The sequence below is a fragment of the Siniperca chuatsi genome, linkage group LG5 (genome assembly GCF_020085105.1).
Source record: "Siniperca chuatsi isolate FFG_IHB_CAS linkage group LG5, ASM2008510v1, whole genome shotgun sequence".
Taxonomy (NCBI): Eukaryota; Metazoa; Chordata; class Actinopteri; order Centrarchiformes; family Sinipercidae; genus Siniperca; species Siniperca chuatsi.
In genome coordinates, this window is record NC_058046.1 from 11,635,227 (window position 1) to 11,654,510 (window position 19,284).

General features: G+C 39.0%; 1 protein-coding gene across 9 annotated transcripts in view; it reads right to left on the minus strand.

Moving 5' to 3' along the window:
• Nucleotides 1–14,620, minus strand: part of ncor2 (nuclear receptor corepressor 2) — a 96,858-nt gene extending 82,238 nt beyond the window's left edge. For 5 of the 9 annotated variants that reach the window (XM_044195544.1, XM_044195543.1, XM_044195545.1 and 2 more), the window contains exon 1: nucleotides 14,346–14,619. The gene's annotated coding sequence lies outside the window, so the exon portion shown is untranslated. Of the gene's footprint in view, nucleotides 1–14,345 lie in introns of all 9 variants that reach the window. The other 4 variants (XM_044195551.1, XM_044195548.1, XM_044195546.1 and 1 more) reach the window with 2 other exon arrangements.
• Nucleotides 14,621–19,284: the final 4,664 nt, after the last annotated feature.

Here is a 19,284-nt window from a genome sequence, read left to right on the forward strand (position 1 = left end):
TAAACAGCAGGGTTTTCTGTTTTTTCAGACCCTCTTAGCAACTTAATTTCTAAAACGCGACTAGCAACAAATTTGGCGACCTATTCAGACCATCATAAAGGCGAGAACTATATTCAAATATATTGTAATTAATCTCCATAGATGCTGCTCAGAGTAATCGCAATCCTCAGCTCTTCTGCCAACAACGACAGGGTCTAGTCTCTCCCTCTCCTCTTGTGCCGTGTGCAGATAGCCAGTAGGTGTGGCAGGTTTGAGTTTTTCTCTCATTTTTTCCTCTCTGGATTAAAGTGTTCCTATAGCTTGTAAATATGTAAATAGTTTGTTTCATCTTCTCCCTCCCTTTGTAGATTTTTTATTTTTTACTTCAAATGTATAATGTCCCTCATGTGAGTTTGTGATTATTTGGCTAATAATTTCTCTACCTTATCTATCCCATGCTGCAACCAACAAACCCTATGCTTTATGCAAATGAATGCAATGGAAAGCAATGCAAATGAATGCCCTTAAAATGACAATAATATCGTATATCGCAATTATTGCTGTGACAGTTTATCGTCCAACAAAAGTAGTTATCGTGACAGGCCTACTCATTTGCAGTTGGTTGCTCTATGGCCACCCTTCACCTCCCTCCCCATCCACCCAAATTTCACATAGAAACAAAGCTCTTGCACTTAATCCACTGAAGCTTCACAGGGTTTTTCCTGACTCAGAATGGACCTTCGGGGGGTGTCTAAGCACAACACTAAGCATGATCGGTATAGTTAGGGCTGGGCGATATGGCTTATAAATAATATCTCGATTTTTTAGGCTAATATCCCGCGATAGAGATAGAGAGACATTTTCTCTAGAATAACATACTGTAAATTCTCAAATAGTGAAAATATATGATGATCTTGTAGAATATAGTGCATTGCTGTAGATTAAAATACCCGGCAGTATATAAAGTAGTTAGAATTAGCAAGACCTTAAACACCTACAGCAGTAAATGCAACATACACATTAATGTAGCAGTATATTAAGTATATAATCCAAAACACCCTATATAATAGTAAAACACAGACAGGGACCATTTTACTGCACAATGAGTACTTTTAAGTAAATATTGCTATAATAGTTACACACTTTTACCTTAGTACGGTTTGGAATGCAGAACTTTTACTTGTAGTGGAGTATTGTCAAAGTTGGTATTAGTACTTTTGCTTAAGTAATGGACCTGAATACTTCTTACACCTCTGGTTAGCACACACACAGCCTAACTGTCTGTACCAGTGTTACAGGCCGAGCTTCCCACTTTAAGAAAGGTGGTCTTGTGGGTAACCTGTGTGCGTGATGGAGTGTAGCTAGTTTGTTGTAGGTATGACTCTTTTTGGAGCTGGAAGCTGCGGGTAGAGTAGAGTAATCAGAGCAATCAGATAATTGATCGCATTTTTCTTTTTTCAGCCACAGCAAAGAAAGTCACTGACTCGTAACGTTAGCTCAGCTGCTAACTAGCTATGTTAGCTTTTCACCGCCGTAAGCTAGTAACGTTTCATAACACTAAACAGGGACTTTTAATTTTTATTTCTCTTGTGTCGGATGTTTTCTCACCTACTGGAAATGTTCAATTTGGTTTAGAAGAGGGGAGCAATAAAATGGCTTTTATTTTATGAGAAATCCCAGGAAGTCCTCTCTCGCATTAGTGCTAGCTTCACAGCGGAGCATTCAGTCCAGTCAAAACAATGCAGCTTAGTGGGCTTCCAAAACTACTTGGGTACGTTTAGGAAACGATCATGGTTTGGGTTAGAATAACCCTTCCTTAAAACAATCAACGTTTATTATTAGTTTAGCACAGGAAATGAACCCCGGTTTCCTGTGTGAAAGTCCTGTGTTTGACCCATTACTTTTATGTTTGATCCTTAAGTACATTTAATAGCAAATACTTCAGTAAATTTTGAGATCAAGACTTCTTGAGTTGTATTCAGGCTTGAGCTGATTAATCGCTGATCAATATATTAAAATAATTTTGCTCCAAATTTTGCTCTGGCCTTTTCTTTAAGTTTGTATTCAACATAATACCTTATTATCTCAATGAAATGTACTGAAACAAATGTATGTGTGACACAAAAAGGCAATTTATTATTTTGGCTGGTAAAAAATATTCTTGGCCAGTGGATTTTTGCATCTACCAGTCCCCTTGGCCGGTGAGTCAAAAAGTTAAGTTCGGACACTGGTCAGAGGAATCTCAAAAAAATTTAAATCCAAACTAATAAAGGTCCTTCAACCATTAGTACCGGGCAACCAGGCAAGCAAGAGAATGAGTTACTAACAAGGAAATAAAATCAAACATTAGGTGACAGAGAGAGGCTATAAAAGGCAGCAAATGATATAATTATTGCCTGCGTGCCAGCCTGATATAAAGTGCAGCTCCTGGCAGGCAGGTGGCTAGTGCATTGCTATTAGTACCAAACAGTAAAAGAGTATCCAGACACCCCAAGCTGATGTTGCTATATATCTGCTCAACTTTCAGACAGGAAATCAGCGGTCACAACACAAAGTCAGCAACTGAAGACATTGTGAGAAAAGTGTGAACACCCAGTAAACTTTGGCACAGCTATAATTTGTCTGACGGAAAGAGGTACAATCATCTCCCTAAACTACAGCCTGTCACACCTTTCATTTTGAATCTGACTGAACAGCACACTTCCCAGCACATTAACAACAGTATGATCAGTCCCAAAGAAAGACCTGCAGCCACATGCGGGGAGTGGAAAAACAACAGTAATTGTGAAACTGAAAAAAGAAAGAAGCATTGAGATATAAACAATGTTCAAATGCGGCAGACACAACCTTAATAAGGATTATGTTTATCTTTAACGTCGTCAGACATGACCAGGGCTCCAGATTAACTTTTTATATTGGTGGCACTGGTGCGCCTAACCTTTTCATTTAGGTACACCAGCACATAATTTAGGGACACCCAATAATACATTTTAAGCGTTTAAACTTTTATTGTCAGTTCCCATACACATTAGTAATTTCTTAACACATGTAAATGATTACAAACAGGAAAAAAGTTCAAATAAATGTTTTTTAATGGACTTAAATTTTGTAAAAGGCAGCTCTTCTTTGGCTATATTATGAGCAGTGTTAAATTTTATTATCATTTCTGACTCCTTGCTGCTTCGGTTTGCTGCTGCCCGGCACTGAAATGCTGCGTCCTGTTCTATTGGCCGCAGGACGTGTTTCTTGGAGACATTGTGCTTTTTAAACATGTAGATTGGGAACGTCGATGCTCCAACAGCAAAAGCACTGTTCCCAGTAGTGATGCGCAAGTCTAAGTTATATCTGCGGATTGGGTGGACCGGGTGATAAAAATGAACATTCTGATTAATAGCAGATGGCTTGCGGGTGGGAGAAATAGGGTGAAGCTTTCCCCATTAAGAGAGACGCTGTGCGCATTCACGCAAGAGCCACAGTAGCGTAACTTCATTGATTATTTAAATCTCCCGACAGGATCGGTCAGGATCTAATGATAATTAGTGTTTAGTGTTCTTCTTCACATCCAAAAGGTAACACCCACAGTCCAGCTTCATACAGTGAAATTGTTTGGAGTAAAGCAGCCATCCTCCTGATGAATCCTGAGCTCCATCAGAGCTATCTAAAAGTGTATTTCAGAGGCTAAAAGTTTAATTCTGTTTCCCCTTGGAGAGTTTCATCTGTCCTTTCAAGTTTATAACTACTAGTTTTTAGTTTTGCAGCTTAAATGACCCATATTTGCTGTGACATTACAGCGCGCACGGAAACGTTTAAAATGACTGACAGCAGCCTTTCGTTAAAGTAAATCGTTAAAGAAAACACTCATATCAGTACTACACACAAAGAAATCACCTGGACAGCTCATGCTCGACATCATTTCAGTGGCAATATAGCCTACATGGACCAGTAGAGGTGGAGAGAAATGTCCATACGGGTGCATGTCTCTAAATAGGAGAAAATTATTCATTTGGGTGGGTGGCGGGTGGATGATTAATGTGTACATGCGTATTAGGATCACGTCAGAGCCGATCCGCGCATCACTGCTGCACACCTAGTTGGTTTTGTTTTTATACATTTTTTTTTCTCCGACCTGCGAAATTTCAGGCGCACCAGTGCAACCAAAGAAAATGTTTAGTCCCACTTGACAGATATTTGGTCCAAAATGGTCGCACCCTGGAGCTCTGATGACGCTGTTAAATTGTCTCTTATCAGTACAACACAACAAATGTATTAAACTTTTTTAAACATAACTGCATATAACAAATCACTAATTGCGGACAAAACGGGGCTAAATGAAATATAAGCACTGGCTTTATAATTTTGCTTCAAAAGTACACTTACAGTCTGTATTGAAAAGAAATCTGGTTCAGAATCAGACTGAAATATTGCTCTGAAAGATTTTTAAAAATTGTTTTGTGCAATGAAATATAAAAACATTGAACTTTTGTCTACTACCATAAGATATATATTACACTAAAGAGATTCCATATTATACAACTGGAAAGTGAGGTGTCAAAAGTAGGCCACCTAATTAGTTTCAAATGTGATATATACAGTTCATTAGTCAATCGTTAATTCTGCTCTGATATCATTTTTAGGTTGTAGCTAAAAGATATGAGCATCAATTAGGCTACCATCCAAAACTGTAGTGCTTCTTCCTTCTCAACCAAGAAAAGGCAATTACACAACTTAATTGGGCCTCAGACCTTTAGCTCAGTATTTATCACTTTTGTAATTTAAAAATGTTGAAAATGGGGAATTTGAGAGGATTTTTCTTTCATCAACAGACAGTTCACAACAGTGAGCCAGACAAAAAAATACAGCCTTTTGGCCTATATCGCACCATTAGCCAGTAGCTCTTTGCTAGCGCATCCTAGTGGTGAGCACAGCTTTGCCGCCACTAGGGCTGCTCCCTCAAGGTTGATGATTCAAATAACCAGTGCTGGACTGTAGTGTAACTGGGTGGAGGCAGTGAATATATTTCTTATAATCGTTGGTCAGGTGTCTTAAATACATTTTTTGTTCTTTTGATTTTCCAGCTGCAACAAAAATATACCAAATGACAACTCTAAAAGGAAGTATTAACTGCGATTTTTGTCTATTGTTATACCTAAAAACTACCAAAAGAAACATATTACTGGCTACAAAAACAACTACTCGTGTCAGATTTAAAAATAAATAAGATGTTGGGCAGGCTAAATCACATGGCATATTTCTATTTTGCAGATTATGTCTATCATTAGCAATGTTGCAACACACAGACTGTAAAAGTGCATGTCTGACAGAGAAGAGAGGAGACAGAGGAGGAGGAGCGAGATGAACATGGCCAGTGATTGCCTGGCATGTACCTCCAGATGTGATTGCCCAGCTGTATCCATGCTGGACAGCAGAGCAACTATTGGATTTCCTGCCTGTTCCCCTGCTGCCAGCCGCCTCAGCCACACTGTGTGAAATTACATAAGACTCTCCCTTCCCCCTCTCTGCTGGCCGGCGTAGAACTGGGGCCTTCACACACTGCACTTCACACAGTACTTGTTCTTTACTTTAGATGGCTGAGTAAATGTTTGATGAAAAGTTGTAACCGACATAGCCTAAAGAATTGGACATCTTCCTTCTAAGTATTTGTTATTGCAGATTTAAACTGTCTATTAAAACATATGCAGCCCAACTTACATGATACTGCATGATAAATGATAGACATTATTGACAATTTTCTCCAATATCAACTTAGATACCTAACAAACCCTTCTTAGGGTCCTGTAACACCACACCGACATAGGCCAACTTATCAAACGCTTTAAGTTGCCCCACATCTTCTGTTACAATTTGCAATTGAATGCACCCCAAAGATTATATCCAACGGCTAGTTGACCGCTGAGATGAACGTACGTTCTGTGTGTATGTGTGTGTGTGTGTGTGTGTGTGAGAGAAAATAACTTGTCAGCTGTATGGGCTGTCAAATGCCTCCACCACCAACTCAATTTGCTCTATTAAGCATTCACCTTAGTTTGCTGATGGTCTAGCTTAAATTTGACCAGGCAAAACTCAAGCAGATATTTTCCAAACTTAAATGTGTGACATGTAGCCTGGATATGCAAAGATAACATTCTTCAGTCGGGCCAAGAACTTCAGAAACTGCAATACAATATTTACATTGTGCCATTTTATCTTGCCTGGAGAGCTCAATATGGTTCAGAAGGCAAGGAACTGTCTGTTGCAATTTTACACACGCAAGTTATTTTATGGCTGTTACTATTCAGACATTACACACTAATGCATTAGAGAAGTTTGGGATATTTTGTTAAAAGGATTTTGTAGGAAAAATCCTTTCATATTCCAACTGTCAAAAATCATCACCTTGGTGTCGTGCCAAAAATCATGCATCATACTGGCACTGAACCGAAAAATTTCAAATAATGTTCAGCCCAATGACAGCACTTAAATAGCCAACAACGGACATGAATGATGAATATTCAAACATTGATTGAGGTTGAATGATTGCTATGAATTATTATTTGTTAATTATTGATGCCCAGAATGACTCTCTACAGATTCTCTTGGATGGCACTACACCAAAACACTATTCAGCTCAGCAGGACACAATGTGACAGCTTCGCTCTGATGTGTGAGGTCTCAACTTACAAATACCTCTTTATTCTCTGTTGGCTCTGTTCTTAAAGCCCACCTGACATTCAGCTCTCCATGCTGAGGAGCAGGAAATAAAACTGAGGAGTGCACTTGTCTGCTGGGCTGACCTACTTCCTCACGGCTACTTAATTATTCAAGAGCTTTGAAATGTTCTTCTGTATGGCAGTATGCAACCCGAGTGCCTCTGTTTGCCCCTCATGACAGCAGCCTCACAGAGCATCCATTTATGCATGAGAGGGTTCAAGTGTGTGTGTGTGTGTGTGTGTGTGTGTGTGTGTGCACGCACTGCCAAACACTAATGCCCATACATGCTGGTGTTATTTACACAGACAACATACAAAAACAAAATATCCCAACTAGATTTAATACACAAGGTTTTTAATTATGGAGAAAAGATTTAGTGGGTAAAATACCCACACAGACTAAACATCACACCAGCAGCTTGATGTTTTGATGCACTCAGGGGACTAATTTTGTTCCAAACTGCACTGTCATGGATCCAGCGCACATGTCAAGACAGGAGTTCAATCCTCCCACACAAGCTCACCATAACCTGTAATTATACTCCACTTAGGCCTTCATACCTTTCACTGTTACACGTCACTCGTATTTCCACTGTAAGATCATGAACCCTGAGGTGTGTGCCCTTGGCTTCCCTTACAAACACGCTTTTGAGAATGTGAAAAACAAACTATGCTGTAACATAAATTCCTAGTAGAAACATTAAGCTAATCAGAGAGATAAATATAACGTTACCCACAGCTGTAGCCTACACACAAACAAGAGTAATGTCTTGTCATTTGTGTTGCGTAACAGAGTCAAGTGAATAACTTACCACAGAGCCATTTCTAATCTCTGCTAATCCGCTGTCTGCCTCTTTTAGTATGTTTAAATATGGGTGAATGGTTTTAATAGCAACTTCATTTCTTAGCCAGGGAAATCAAAATAACCTTTAATTAATTTCTAATGAAACAAACCAACAGCATGTAATCAAAGAGATATTATATGAGGCTTTTAAATAATGGTCTTTTGGACTTCCAAGTCAACACAATAAGGGCTGCAAGTAACTATTTTGTTGGTGCATTTGTCTAGAAAAGTCTTTTAAAAAATTATTTTCTTCGTTTTATCAAGAAAGAGTAAATTAAGCAGCTTAAAAGTCAAAGGTTGATCGTGTTCAGGAAGAATATTTAAGTTAACCAACAGTATTCAGACAATACCTTTGACAGACAATTAAACATAAGTAATTAAACAAATTAAGTAATTGACAGTTGTTTGGTCAAATTCCATTGAAGCACATCAATGATGAAAGAGGCAATTCTTGTCTGACTCCAGGCTTGAAGAACACATTCTAAAACATATTCAAAATACTAGAAACATCTAACATTATGATAAAAAATGAGAGGGCAGAATAGTTTTTGTTTAGATTACTGTTTAGACACAAAGGCAACGTAATCAACTTAAAAAATGTGATGTTGCTTTCTTCTGGCTATTTTGACAGGTCGTAGGACTTCACTGGTGAAACTCTTACGTAGTGCAAATTTGAATTTTCTATTAAAACAGTACATACTGTATGTAGCATAAAGTATATAGTCTGTGTTTGTATAACAGTACACTTTGGAGAGGAATTTTATGTTAAATGTTAGCAGCATTTGAACAATATTTATGAAAGACATGTCGAGAAAAAAAGAAAAGAAAAAGGAAATGAGAAACTAACCTGAACTTGAGTAGTTTTTGTCATTATTTTGTCATTACACAGAAGCATATAGGTAGCAGGTTCACACAGTTATTGCCACATCAATTGGCACAGCATCAGGTATCCGTGTAGTCTCTATCACAAAATTATACTGTAACTGCAGCTTGACAACAGCCCTGGTAAGCACACAGAAGGCGAATGGAATAGGGGTAGTCTAAATATTGTGGTTACAAGAAAAAAAATTGGGAATGTTTACAGAACTCACAGATAACCATAATATATCATATTTCCTGTAAGAGAATAAATATTAAATAATCTTTAAAAGTTTTAGAGCAGCTGGTGTTCTTTAGATAATCATAATATGCAACAAACTCAAAAAACAAAAACAAATGAGGAATGCTGGTTTAATTTCTTTACTCAAAGTGAATTCAGCACTACAATTAAATTAGAGCATGGAAGAACATCCATATCAATATATGACTGGGATCAACGTAATCGTGGAAATACGTCGATTTGCATGTCAGTGGTCGGTGCGTCGCAATGAAGTTTGACTGCACCTGGTCGGATTCCCCAGAGAACAAGCTGCAGCTTAAACACCTCGCCCATAATCTCTGCTTGCTCTACCCCTCTCGTGCGGTCTACTGACAGTCGCACATGCTCTGCAGAGAAGCACACACAGACAGAATCTCCTGTTTAATATAGGCCTTCTTATGCCGTTGCTTTGTAAAAAGCTTGTAAGCACATTGGCACGTGTTGGTGCCAACGTCATTGGATGCCACGCCGATCGATCAATTCAACAGGCGACGTCATTAACAACAAGCCTTCTCCACACGCAGCTCACCTGCTGTTGTGAAAAACGGAATCGCGGGTGAAAAAATCCAAACCAGGGGTTGTGTTTTTTGTGCGACTTTATAAAATATACTGCTGACGAAAAAAAGTCAACAGTGCAGACACCTACGGGGAGAGAGAAACAAAGAGACAGGCGAGGCAAGCTGTGTGTGTGTGTGCAGAGACCAGAGGTGTAGGTGTGTGTGCATGGGGAAAAAGAGAACTGAAGGGAAAAGCAAGGTGAGCAGATTAAAGTAATTTTAGAGTAAACACTAAAATAAGGTGGTGAATTAAGTAGAATTAAAATGGTAACATAAAACATAACCTACTATAAATAAGGTAATATATTCATTTTTATTCTTTCAATTATAATATTTTCAATAGACATATTTTTGTTGCAGAATAATGCCCTGCAATGCATACTCTCTTTCTTGTTACATTTGTTTGTTTTTAAGACAAAATTATTGAATAAAATATTGAAATATTAATGAGACTGAAGTTTTTAATATTTTTTTGGGTAAATTAATTGTTATATCAAGTAATAAAAAATAATCTTTAGGTGCAGCCCTATATCAATAACATCACAACTTGTTTTTATTCAAGTTATCCTATCATTAAAGTGTGTAAAAAAACAATGCTTGTAAAAAAGATATGTAACGTAATTAATTTTCAACATGCAGAGGCATGAAATTCACAGTTAACATGTGAAGCACAGAATTAAACCAGCTTTCATTCAGCGTTGTAATTACCAGAGAGCAGTGGTTGTTGTATTGGTTTGCTGCGAACTGAGGTGGCGGTGTTTGGTAGAAGCATTACACACCTCAGGTGTACAAGACAACTTCAGGGAGGAAAAACCTCAATCGTTACAGTTATAAGTTTATTTCACCTAAGTTGGTAACGGTGGGTTAGAATTGGATTTCATGCTAGGAAAGTGTGGCAATTAGTAAAAATGAGAAGCATGACTCTGATTGCCTGATTTGTTGAAATTAATTATTGCAAGCGGTATCACAAATTCCTGGAGGGACAGATAAATCATGTGGCACTTTTGAGCTCTACAGAGTGACAGATACAGAATCAGTCTGACCTCCAGACACCAGCAGCCCCGACATACCCAACGAGGCTAATGGCTACGTGCAGGATTTGAATGGGTCCTGCTTGGGCCAATATGAGAAAGGCACTTTCAAACAACATGTTACAACCATGGTTTTCCATTTGGCAAGCCCAGAAAATGGTACAACTGCTCAACTTCAACCCCAGTGTGGCCACTGAGGTGGCACAGTATCCAGTTCAATGGCACTCTGATTGTGAGTAATTTGAGGCATTCCAACAGACCAGCTTTGCGTGATCTTTATTCTACCACACTGAGTCAAGGATAACATTCTTTACACGCGAAACCTACCAGGTGCAGGCCACTAGTGAGCAAAAAATGCTAGACAGCTGCTGTTACTCATTCAGTGAGAGGGAACCCGGGTGGGAGGAGGGAATGGGCCTGGGAGGCAGTTTTACCGTGACTGCCTCATATTTCCCTCTTTGGTTTCTGCATGTTAAGGGTTCATAAAGTGCACCGCAACATACCAAAGTTGTGTCATTTCCAGGTAATCATTGTTTGTTGTTTATAAATTTCAGTTCAGTGGGCAGTGTGAAATGCTCATTGGTGGAACAGTTACATCTGAATAGAACTATAACTTAATTTGCCTAAATTAAAGAAGCTCACCTTTGAGCACTCTGATGCGGATTATTACTGTCTGTGGAAATTGTTGACATCAGAATCAGAATCAGAAATACTTTATTGATCCCCGTAGGGAAACTCTTTGTTACAGTAGCTCGTCTTTACGTCAGTGCACACAGGAGAAAGTACTAGAAAAAAAATAAAACACTATAAAACAGGTCAGAAATAAATTAAGTATCCTGTCGGTATAAGTATAAGATAAACTAAGTGTCAAGTACCAAGTGGGTTTACTGGTTGGTGATGAAAGTACAGTCTAAAATACAATGTAACTCCTTATGTAATAAATAATATTAATAAGCGGAGGTGCATGTACTGTCGAAGAGTAACTGAGGTATATAGTTTCAGTAGCAATAAATAAGAAAAAACTAACAAGGCGAAAAACTAATATTGCACGGAAGTATTACACAGAATATTGCACATATGATTCAATGTCAAAACCAACCTACCAATCAACATCCAAAGTTCAGGTTGAGATTTCAATTTAAAAACGAAAAAGAAACGATTCAACTTTTAAGGAGGCCTTCATTCGCTAGGGGTATGGTGAAGTACTAAGGTTACCTTATAAACTCGATTAAGGATGAAAACAACTTCCTGGCTAGTTATCTGCACAGGCTAGCAGCTACCATTAGGAAGGCACATGAACAGGTTACATTAACCTAACAAAATAACGGACAAAGACAAAACACCTCAATGTTTTACATATTTGCACAAAACATCTTCCTAATGTCTTGTACCAGAAAGCCATTTTATGCCATTTATAAGTGCCATAATGGTATGCTAATAGAGCAGCAGTTGTATATGCCAGTATCTACAGCAGTGGCACAAACCAAAGAAACAAATGTTGCCACAAGGCAGCTTGAGCCACATTCTTGTAGGTTGTGTTTTTGTGATGGTCTTTTTAGTACTTGCTGACAATTGTAAATAATCAATAATAACATATGTTTTGTACACTAAAAACAATTGTTGTTTAATGGGCTGAACCAGCAAATTTCTCCCATATTTACTCTTGCTCTGTAAAAAACATATTGTTAAAATATTCTTAATAATTGGAATAATAGAGTACTTGGTTCTTAAAATGACAGATCGTTGCAGCCCTACTGAGAAGTGACAATTTATTACATTTATGCCTTTGAAGGACAGACTTTTTGAATCTTAATGGAAATCTTTTGTGATTTATGATGATGATGCAACAGGCTTTTTCTCCCACAAGAATTCACTGTGAGGATTCATCTTTCACAGACAATAAAATGAGCAAGAACTCTCCCCTTCCAGTTTCATAACTGTGTTGTGTTTCATAATACGAGCAGAAATTGAACTAGCAGTGAAACGGTCTCCCTGAGGCACCACACTAAGCACGGGATTATCTTTGCCCCCATTACCCTTTTGGAAAAGGGAGAGATATCTCCTCACTCTAGTTTAACCCCTTACAATCCAAACTGCTAAGCTGACACTGTACTAGGAGTGTACAGAACTCAAGTCAACAATGTCACACCATTATAGATTACTACCAGATGTTGTGCTCTCTAGACACTATGGCTGAGTATAATACCTGAATACTTGTACTTGAAGTACACTGTTTTGGGGTGGCAACAGAAGTTTCAGAGACATAAATCTCAAAGCCTGGGTACATAAAACTGAAACTATCACATAGTTCCAAGATAACACCAGTAGAAATTGACAAAATATGTTTTGTGTTTTGGGTGAACAAATCCCTCAACAACAAATTTGACAACAGTTCCAAGTGCATGACTATACCATGCTTTGTTTGATTGCTAACGAAAATCAATGGGCACTTGGTCAAAATGAGAAGAAAAATTAGCATATATTAGTGACAATATCTTTGACTCAAAAAATCCTTCCATGAAAAAAATCAACACCCCCAACAAAAAGGACACTGATCAAACTGCACACCTCCTAAGCTTTAAATATTATTCATACATCCTTTGAATGATATCTGTAACTCATTGCCCAGTGTCTTTGATTTTAATTTAACAGAGGTTTTATAAGTCAAAGCTATATAGAAACTAAACTCTCCAGTGCTGTGCCTATTCAAATTATTATAGGACAGTGCAATGCTAGATATAGTTTAATACAATACATGTGTATACTCGTTACATCTATGTCACAGGTTAAATCGGTCACCTTCATTTTTAGAGGTATTGATAAGGGTGCACAGGAAAGTTCTCAAACTGCTACATGACAGCTAAAATGTATAATTTATCCGATTACTTATCACTGAAGTGGTTTAAGAGATTGGGCAGCTGACAAAAACTGACATCCGCTTCTTTCCACAACAATACATGGTTGCTTTGTTTATGTTAATGATCACCTCATTATGGGTAATGTTTTGTCCTTTGGCATTTCAGAAAAAGGGTTTGGTTGTTCTATTGATATCAACAACGTGTCTGGAAAGATGCCCTTGCTCTTACAAGTTTGATAACATTATGCTCAGTTGGTAAATGAGACAGCCTCTAACAATAACGCTTGCATACAAGTGGATACAAATCATTCGCTAACAGAAGTAACTCTTAAGGAAACCTACCGAAAAATGAAGTTCAGATGATGAAAGAAATATGAAATAACCTGAGGTTGAAAACCACGCTCCAACTCAAAACCAAGTGTACTGTCACAATAGCAACCTATCAATCTGAGGCAACTAACCATTAACGCTAACTCACCTAACGTCCCCCATTGACTTGTGTCGGTGACTTGACATCAAGCTTGTTAGGCAACTATAGTCAGTAAACCAAATCTTATCACCCATCTGACAACAAACCTGTGCGTTACCTGCTCACATTAGATTAGCTATCGCCAGAGCGCACTAAGTCAACTTCGTCTAAAACCATTGTTTACAAACGCAAACCAGGCGCTTCTGTGCATAGCCAAGTTAGCAGGCTAAGTAAGTTAGCTAGATACTACAATACTGACACATAACGTTGGTCGAAAGTTGACAGAGGATATTAATAACATTAGTGTTAATAGAGGATGTTGGTAGCATGGTGTGGGGAATAGCGTGTTTACACAGCGATCACCACTGCAGGATTAATGCAGTTCAATAAAATTGGCGTTAGCTACTCCGTAGTTCTGACAGCTAGCTTAGGTGGCTAGCAACGTTAGCTATTAGCTAGCTTAGCCTAGCCATGTAGCACGTGTTCCTGATTAATAAAATAATTAACTAGCTGACGATAGCCAGCCAACTAGGGATAATATGGTGAGGTGAGCAACCAGCTAGCTTAACTGTTCGCTAACAATAACATTTCCCAAAGGTTCGACGAACCGTGTAGCTGTTAGTTAACGTTTAGCCTCGAAAAGGTCAATACTGCTATGTATGTTTCTCCTCCAAAGAATAGCCGGACCCCGTTGTCCAACAACAGAACAGACCCCCCCCCCCCAAAAAAAGCAACGGACAGCCAGCAATGGAAGCTAACTAACCTTAGCGGCAGGACAAGAGAAACCATTCGGCGGTGTTATCGTACAGTGGCTAATGTCCCAATCCTCGTCAGTCGGTCCAATTTCGCTTAAAGAGCTTCTCGCTTCGACTGAGTGTCTCGCCCCTGAATTAATCCAAATGAAAGAGTAGTTTTCGTTTTCATTTGTTTCCCTGGCGGTTTTCAGCGATGCCGTGCCTTGTTCCAGTACAACACAGTGGTCTATAGCACTACTCCCTAAGCCGCTGCTGCTGAGACCGTAGCGGGGCTGAACCGCCTCTCTCGCTCAATAGGTCCGCATGCTCTTTCGCTCCTCCTCTTTACTCAAGGACTGCACTTTTCCCATGCCCACAACAATTTCAGTGATAAAGTGGTGTAGTGTTAAAGTAAGTGATCACCATAAAGCACCAAAGCAACAAATATAAATAGCAAGTAGGATTTTCAACCGTTTCTCTTTTTCTTTAGTAGGTTCTGTACTACTTTCTTCACATTATTTAGCATGGCTGATATGCATTCCTGCACAAGACCAGTACATATTTCTGTAGGCCTACATATCTCATCTCATATAAACATGTTCATGTTTCTCATAGATTTCTGTTAGTATGTGTATGCCATGCATATGTTCTGCTAATGTAAAAAGCTTATGCTGCACAATTGTTCATCTGCACACATTGTATTTCTTTACAAATATATATGCTATGCTGTATGTGTGCTTTCATCTCCATCACAATGGACATACAGTAAATGTCTAGCACAAATATTCCACAAAACAATTACAAATAAGAGATGTAACAAATAAAAAAGTTACATCTATCTATCTATCTATCTATCTATTGTTTAGGTTTTCCATCACCTGAATCTCTACATCCTTGCTGTTCAAACTTATTGTTGGCACACACATCGTCATATTATCAACAACTTGTATTGTCCCTCTCACACTACAGCTATGAGGACAAAACCCTCTGTATTCTCTCTCCCTCCCTGTCTCCTCCTATGTGAACTCAGAGGTTCCAAAGGGGTCAGTTCCAGCATTGACACTCCAGGAAGTCTACATCTGTGGTGCTTGATGCCCGTGGAGAAGTACAAGCTGTGAATACAGTGACTTAACATTGAAGGATAGTATTTGGGAGAGCACAACATACCCTGCTGTGTACATAGTTGATGACTCTGCTGAAGCCAGTGCCCTCTAAATGGTCTGAAACCTCTCTGTCTGCTTCACAGCTAAACTGGCTTCTAAAACCACCAACCATACTGCAGATATTTCAGTCACAGAAAAGATTTTGTTTAAAAGTATTTAAGTCAGTCAGTGGAGCTCATTAAAGAAAGAAACCTGCTGCTATGTATTCCTGGTTTTGACAGGCTAAGGTAATTAGTTTCACTTAATTTTATGTTGTTTAATTTTGATTTTATATTATGTCATTCCACTTGGACAAGGTGTTGGCAACCTGACTTTGCCATATAACTATCTGGCACACTTCAGGCAGGCTATATCTTGACCTAAATTTCAGCGGCAGCCTTCCCTATGAGGTCAGATGGGATTGTTTTTCTTCCCCGTGTTTTTCTTTCTGCTCTGTGGTTTGGGAGACCCCCTCTAACATCAGTATAACCACCATCTATTCATCCAGCCGTCACAGAGCAGGAAAAAAATCTGTTTATTTCAGCTGGGCTTTCTGGACCCAGGCACATGTCGGAATAATCTATCCCCTATCTCCGCAATGCCCAATTTGTCAGCTCACTGATAAAGCACAAATGTTTCTCACTTGCCAGTTTTAATGTCAACAGCTGTGTTTCATCTGTAGCCAGATCCCCCTGTAGAGTTAAATGGAGCTTCAGACAAAGCCCAAATGGCCAGATGAACTGTCTTGAGATCCTAAAATCTCACAACCAGTAAATACTTATTATCTGAACAAGGGACACTTTTCATGATTGCAAAAATACATTTGCAGCCCACTTCAGGGGGAAACACCTGAGGCATCTCTTCTACAAGTTATTAAAAAGAACTGGAGAGGATTGTTTCAATAGATCCAGAGCCCACATGAAAGGCACCACTGAGAGTGACTGCATCAGCTAAGCAGACTTTGGAGATTTCAAAGGCTGTCAGTTGATAGATGCACTGCAGACAGTCATTACAGTTCTGAAATAAAAGATGAACAACAGAAAATCCTTCAGAACAGAGTGGAGGCCGAAGGGAAAATCCTCATCAAAACAGCCTTCTTAAAAGACGAGTTGCCATCCGGAGTCTACCAGATTAATGGAGCTCCCCTTTGTGGATGATCAGCTTTGATTACAAATTCAAATACTCTTCTGCCGGTGCCATCTTCCAAAACTGTGGCTGATTAGAAACACATTGTTACAATCTGCCATTCTTAGTTTTCTATTGTCTTCAGGGGTAGTGCTTAAGGAGTGTTGAGTTAGACTTAAAGAAATTGGATTGAAGCCCAATTAAATTAGAAACACAGAATCATAAACATGAAATATCTTTAACTGAACTCATATGTTCTATTTATAATGTGATTTTTAGGTGAAGGTGATGGATACTATGTGGCACATGTTGCTATTTATAACACAGGTATAATTACATGCCATGTTCTTCCTTTCGCTATGATGTACATTTTTAGCTGAGACATAGTTCATTCTGCCATCACTGGCATTCATTATTGTCACAACTGGGCTCGAGTCAAACAGCCTAGGAAAATTATCTTTCTCTGTAGATATCAGAGGCACGGGGAGAGACAGAAAGTGAGAGAGGAGCCTGTTTTTTATCTGCTTAATCATGACACTATTTTCCTCGTATCATTCTCAAATCAGTCCAGATTTACAATGCAAAACTCGGGCTGAAATTTATTCACAGCCACAAGACTTCACCTAACTGTCTCCTCCTCGCCTCAGACAAAGACAGCACTGAGAGCAAAAATGGCAGCATCTCACTGAAGAGTCTAACGACCGCCTGCATTGTTGGAATTCCGGCTTAACTTCCTGAGTCTGTCCACACCTGGCCGACCGCCAGCACACGCTTTTCTCTCATTTTTTCCTTTCCTTCCCTTTATCAAGATCATATGTAGACTAAATTTTACTGAGACACAATATCTTTCCAACCTCACCCGCATGTAATACAAAGTTGGATTATGTTCTGTGTCTTTGTTACATCATGTATCCATGTATTTTAACAACGTTTTTATCACTGATATTGGTTTGAATTTAGTTTAAATCTACGCTGGGCAGAAATACAGCCTTTGTAATATTTTTGGCGCATTTTTGATTTAACTTTCAGACCTTTTAAATAACCACGGTAATGTACACACCACTAGCAAGAGTTTGTGTAATCATTTGTATTTGACTATTTAAGTTCAGTTGCACCAAAATAATCAATTAACATATCACACACTGCCGTATGTGCTTCAGTAACAAATCTGAATATTTAATATTTAATAAAAAGAGGCATGTCATGATGTCATGTGTTCTCTATTTTGATATAGCAAATTGTGCCTTAATTTCTTCAGTATCACTGGCTGCTGTGGGGCGTGACAGACATATTCACACTTGTCCCATGTCCAAGTGAACCCCTGTAATGAAACTGGCAGTGGCACAGCATCGCTGGAGCTTAGCTCAGTCAACCATCTGTTAGGTTGCATGGATTCATGCAGAGTAAACTAAAGTGGACCTTGTACAGACATGTTCCAGCATGACTGTCATGACATCAATGTTCACCATGACATGAACAAACAAAACCCATTCCTGTCTCTTTCTAATGGAAAAAGCATGCGAGGAGAGTAGGATTCACTGCCTTTCATGTTTAATCCAGGTTTGAGCATTTTAAATAAATTAGATACAGAGACATGATACAACATATATTATGCATATATATCAACATTCACACATGGATGGCATTTGTAAGGCTTTTCAGAAATATAAAATAGCTAGTCAGCCTAGATATTTGCTCTCTGATCATATGCCATAACATCTACAGACAGCATTAGCAGTGCTAACACTGATGCCTTTTACAGATAAAATTAGGTCATGGTGTTGTGGACTTTCTTCAATATGTTATTCCGAGTTGTGTGATAAACCATGACAGTTTAGAAGCACATAGTGATGAAAGAGCTAAAGGGAATCAAAGTGGTATTCTGCCGGCATGGATATGGATGTGATAGCTTGTTCACCTTTTTCAAGCAGAATGGAATAAGTCTGCCTATCAATAATGGACACCATCTCTGACAGAAGAATTGACATTTGATCCGGTGATGAAGATAAGAGTTCAGTCATTCCTTTACAGCGAGGACACATAAGGAATTCCTTTCTCTTCCCTCAAGGACAAAGCCAGTTTTGGCTGCAGTTTTTCTTGCTAAGTGGCCGAGCCATAAGCCCAGAGGTGTATTGCTGCTGCTCAGCCAACTCAAATATGGCTCTGCAGGAAGTGCTGAGCTGGATGGACTTGCACTGCTGAGTCTAATGTTAAAAGCCCAGCCAGTGCTGAGTCCTTCACCACTTTAGAGCACAATACTATCTATCCAGCCCTTTGTTCATCGCATGATAACGGGCTGTTGGTTCACAGGCTGCTTACATCTTCACTTCCACATAAACTAGACTTAGGCAGTTGAACAGTTTGCAGGAAAATGTGTGGGAGGGAGAATACTAGGTTTTCCAGGAAGAAGGGAGGAAAGAAGGACATGTCTGTATATGGGTTGCCATAGCACTATATAAGGGAGGAAGAAGAAGAATAACAGCATTTTCAGTGGGAGGACGGAAAAGGGAGGGGTTCCGAAGAGTGCAGAACCCCCATAAATAAAGCTAATGAAATGGCAGTTGAGTCTGGAGAGAGGTGGAATGGCTGGTTGGGTCTTACCCACTGTCTGATTTATTCTCAGTGTCCCTGTGAGCACAGTGGGGAGATCCATTACCTCACCTCATCAATAACATCCCATGGACAGGGAAAAAGGGCTGCT